The 5,453-nt window shown below is 39.7% G+C and overlaps 1 pseudogene; it reads left to right on the top strand.

Annotated features, from left to right (window-relative positions):
- Nucleotides 1-2,213: 2,213 nt before the first annotated feature.
- Nucleotides 2,214-5,453, top strand: part of LOC123935564 — a 5,598-nt pseudogene continuing 2,358 nt past the window's right edge.

Raw genomic sequence — 5,453 nt, 5'->3', positions numbered from 1 at the left:
TCTGGTTTCTCTTTCCCTCCTTTATCTTTTCCTGCCTGTCCCTTTTCCTCACTTTTTCTCTGACCAACTATATCTACTTTACTTTCTTTCCTTACTCTTCTCCATTTATCTTTGTTTTATGCTAGTCTTACTTTTTCCTACATGAATTATTTTGATTTTCCAGTCAATTCTCTGTGCCCTGCTATCTGTCAGTCCAAAAAGTTGATGCTTTGGACATACTAAAGTGCTTATAGACTGGCATAACCTTTCTTCTTTTTTTTCCTATTAAGAAAAATTCATTTTTGTAACTTGATCAACACTGGTCTTTGGAGTTTGTGGTTATGTTGATGATACATGTTCATTTTACTTTCCACTATAACCCTCAGACTGTGATTTCATTTTGCTTTGGTGCATTTGATTCTTCTTTCCTTTGTGAATCACATTACATTTATGAATGCTTTATCAAATCTTATTTTATTGATTTTTGCCCATTTTAAAATTTTATCCTGCTTGTACTCTATTTTTTTTTTTAAGATTTATTTATTTGACAGATAGAGATCACAAGTAGGCAGAGAGGCAGGCAGAGAGAGAGAGAGGAGGAAGCAGGCTCCCAGCCAAGCAGAGAGCCCGATGCGGGGCTCGATCCCAGGACCCTGGGATCATGACCTGAGCCAAAGGCAGAGGCTTTAACCCGCTGAGCCACCCAGGCACCCCGCTTTTACTCTATTTTTATGCCTATCCTGCAATGTTCAGGAACACCTGAATTTTACTAAGCATTCTCTACCTTCTACTCCCTAAGTAGTAAATGAAAATGTTGAATTGTACTGAACTCAGAGTGGACCCCTAAAGGACCTACCTGACACCTTCACCCAAGGCAGAATTGAACTGTCAGTAACAACTTTTTTGCTCGATTTTTTTATTAGTTCTGTATCTAAACTATTCATCTTATGACACTTCCATCTAATTTATGCTTTTACATTTTTTCTAACCCATGTCTCCACCAACTTTTTCTTTTTGAAAGTACTAAACTTAGCCTCTTGAAGGAAGGATTGGATTATAGTTTCACATGATTTGTTTTTGACAAACTCATACTACCTATTACTTGTCTTTTTATTTCTTTCAGGTTTACATTGATCATTATCAACAGCTTCACATATTGTGTTAGCTGTTCATTGCAATGATTCAGTGCTGAATTTATTGATTTATTGCCTTTTGGGGTTTTGTTATTCTCTCCACACAGCCCTCCTACTCTTTTTGAAGGTCCTGGTTGTTCAACAGGCTACTGAAATAGTTGTCTTTTTATCTATTCCTTTTATCTTTTTTTTTTTTTTTTTTTTTTTACAGATAGAGAGAGAGAGAGAGATTACAAGTAGGCAGAGCAGCAGCCAGAGAGGGGAGGAAGCAGGCCCCCTGCCAAGCAGAGAGCCCGATACGGGGCTCGATCCCAGAGACCCTGAGATCATGACCTGAGCTGAAGGCAGAGGCTTAACCCACTGAGCCACCCAGGCGCCCCTATACCTTTTATCTTATATCTCTTTTGGTTTCAAAAGATCATCTCTTTGTCCATAATATAGGCTATGACCATAAAGTATTTTCTGTTCTTCCTAGTGAGTGTTCATCTGTAAAACATTCCATTTGTGTATTTATTAAATACAGTTGGTCCTCTGTGTTTGCTTTATATTTGTTTCTTAAGACCAGATATTTATTTTGGAGGCATTTCTATAATTCCTATTCCAACCCCTCCTCCCACACAAATAAAGCCCTTAAAATTATTTGTACCATAAAAAAGGATTTGTTTATTTTTTATTTTTTAAAGATTTTATTTATTTATCTGACAGACAGAGATCACAAGTAGGCAGGGATGCAGGCAGAAAGAGAGGAAAGGAAGCAGGCTCCCTGCTGAGCAGAGAGCCCAATGCAGGGCTCGATCCCAGAACCCTGGGATCAGGACCTGAGCCGAAGGCAGAAGCTTTAACCCACTGAGCCACCGAGGTGCCCTGGATTTGTTTATAATCAAGGTGTGAAAAAGACATTTTTAAATATAATGCAAAATACAGAAGCCATAGAAGAAAATATTGACAATATTGATTTTTTAAAAATAGTAGAAAAAATCATGGTGGGAAGTGATGGGGCTGACTGGCCACATAAGGCATCTGGCTCAGGAACTGCCTCATGCAGCATGATGGGTGTCCCTATTGTAGTGCTTGGGCTGGCCTGGAGGCCAGTGATGGTCCATGGGTGCCCCTGAGGACGCGCTGCTGCCAGTGACCTACGCTATGGAAAACAGACCCATTGTCACCTGTGTCGTAGGTCAGGGCTGATTCACCTCTATTTATCCAATACTTTGCCAGCAGCTTCCAAGAGAACAGATGGAATGGAGAAAAGTACCTTGGTGTCAGGTTTCTCAGTAACTAAATGTAAATGAGACCGCCAAGGCAAGCGAGGGTCCGAGAACAGATTTTTATTGTAGGTACCCTCGGGCGAGGTTCCGTGACTCAAGAGAGGGCCATGAGTCGGGGAAGTCGCCCCCAAGACAAAGTGGTAGGGGTTTACATAAAGTTGGAAAGCAGAACGGTTTCCTATTGGTGGGCTCATATGCAAAGGAAGGATTGTAATCCGACCAGTCAGAGTGACTTTCTCTATGCAAAGGAAGGATTGTAATCCGACCAGTCAAAGTGACTTTCTCCTCTGGGGTTTGAAGGCTATTGGGTTCGGTTGGTGTAAAAAGGGGAGGTGTAAGGGTCTGCGTCAAGCTGTCAGCAGGTCATTGGTCTATCGGCGTCCGGAGTGGAGGTGGTGACAGGAACCTCGGCCATTTTGGGGTATCCGCCATCTTGAAGAGTTTCCCTTCCCGCCTGGCCCCAGCACTTGGCTGGGCTTCAAAAGATGATTCATCTAGAATCTATCTTTGTTCAATTCAAGGAGAAACTGCTGCTCCAGGAAGGAAACAAAGTCCCTCTTACTTTCCCCTTTCTTCATATTTATTTGATGGAATGCTATGATAATGGTGTGTAAGGTCACAGTAAAAGATGACCTCACCAAGTGGCAGAAAGTTGTGAAAGACCAAAGCTCTGTGGACTGGCTAATAGTGGTGGCTGAAAACTTGAATGGGAAGAAATCAGAGAGAGACAAATCATGAGAGACTCTTGACTCCAGGAAACAAACTAAGAGTTGCAGAAAGGGAGGTGAGTGGGGGGAAGGGGTAACTGGGTGATGGGCATTAAAGAGGCAGTCACATGATCTGATGAGCACCAGGTGTTATATGCAGCTGATGAATCATTAAACGAAACATCAAAAACTGGAGATGTTCTATATATTGGTTAATTGAATTTAAATAAAATTTTAAAAAAGAAAATGGTGCAAGAAAAAAAAAAAGACAAAAAACAAACCAACATCCTTTCCTGAACTTCTATTGTGGACAAAATAAGAAACGATTTTTGTAATAAACAAAGTGACCTATGTGTCATGCTCTCCAACCCCTTAAAGAACTCTTCTTGAACTCAGGAATCCTTGGAATATCTTCCTTACCAAACTCAGGACATTGTTTCCTATGTCTTTTACCAAAAACCTAGGCAAGTTTGAGGATGATCTGAGAACTTTGAGGGAGAGGAGGACTGAGCCAGGCTGGAGCTTTTGTGAGTATTTCATGGTTTGGGAGGAACTTGCCTTTGTATTTGATATGCTGCAGGAATTTGAAGATGCCCTGGTACAATATAATGAACTGGATGCCTTGTTTTCTCAGTATGTTGTCAGCTTTGATTCTGGGGATGGTGCCAACTGGCTCACTTTTTTCTGCCTGCCAGTGAAAAGCTGGAATGGATTGATCCTCCAAAAGCCCATAGACACGTGAAAGTGTGAATTGACACAGAGGCAAGAAATCACCCTGTTAGATCTGTGCATTTACTTGTTTTCTCACCAGAGCACCTTGCTCCTCTTCCCATAGAGCCTGTGGGAGGTGGCTCAGCATGCCCTAGAGCTGCTGAACAACTATGTGTAGGAACTGATGCTCTTAGAAGTCTGTTCCACCTGGTGCTCTGGACTGCTGTCTTGGAGGTACATCAGAGGATAGAAGCTTGTTGTGACTGGGCAGAGATAGACTCAAACTTTGCCCACACTGTGGGTTTATGGAGCTATGCTGCCAGAAACTAAAGTCCTTGGGCTATTTGTGTGGACTTGTGTCAGAAAAAGGACCTAACTCAGAGTACCTTAACAGGGTAGTTGATCTTTTGGCAGGTTTGGGAGCTGAGTGACCTGAAACAGCCAACATAGCTCAGAGTCATTATAAGAAACCCAAAGAAACATTTTCATCAGCAGAAGCTTTTGAAAAACACTACTCTGATTGGTCCCATCCTGCCATCAAAATACACACTAGCATTGGGAAGATCCTGTCTGTTAATTTCATTGGAAAGGATCCTGCAGAATTTTACATGTAATTTATTTTGAACTTTTCTTTGAGTTTCAAACATTTCATACATGTAGTAAAAGAAGGCTTGTTATGCATGGGATCAATATGAAATGTAAATAAATTTATAGAAGGAAAATGTAGAATCTGTCAACCAATCATCATCAGTTTTTTTTTTTCAATTTCTTCTGAAAACTAGATAGAGGGATTTTCACCTTGCTACTCTTAATCCTTGTTATTGATCATCATGTTTCTTTAATTAAATTAAGGTAATGTACCTCTGATATATATGCAGGTGGTGTATATATGTAGGTGGTATATATAATACATATGATACATAGTATTGTAATTTTATTTAATTAAAGAATTATGAGGAAATAAAGAATCTATATCCAGAGGCATAAATTCAGGTCCAGATTTTTCTGGGGGGGGGGTGATCCAGATCTTAAATACTTTGTTATATAACATATTCTCTAGTTTATATCAGTTGCTTCTTGTGCAGATTGAAAACCTTGAGGTCAGTGATGTAAAGTACCTGTAGTATCTATGAGAGAGGGATGCTCTAAGACTGACTGAGAGATAATGTGCACAAGTACTGCAAATGTTGCCAGTCTACCTCCAGTTTTGGAGTTGGGTTCCAGAGAAAAACCTCAGAACTTACATAATTCTCATGTGTTTGATAGAATCAGCATATCAAAGAGAAGAAACCCCAGCTGGCAGTGCAATTGCTATTTCAAAACCCTGGAAAAGTATATAAATTATAAGGGGAAAGATATTTACATTTTTTTCAAATGTGTGTTTGAAATGCTAACTTGAAATCTATAATTAAAAAAGTAATTTTATTAGATGAGACAAAAAATTCATGGCAAAACCACTAAAAAAAATACCTTTGGCCTACCATATTGCTTTTCATAGTGGCTGCATCAATTTGCATTCTTAACAACAGTATAGAAGGATCCCCTTTTCTCCACATCATTGTTCACACTTGTTCTCCTTTTATATTTAATTTATTTTATATCGTTTTACTTTATTTTTGATAATAGTCATCCTAAAGCGTGGGAGATGATATCTC

The sequence above is a fragment of the Meles meles genome, chromosome X (assembly GCF_922984935.1).
Source record: "Meles meles chromosome X, mMelMel3.1 paternal haplotype, whole genome shotgun sequence".
NCBI lineage: Eukaryota > Metazoa > Chordata > Mammalia > Carnivora > Mustelidae > Meles > Meles meles.
Note: the sequence above shows the minus strand (reverse complement) of the source record. Positions and strands in the feature narration are given on the sequence as shown.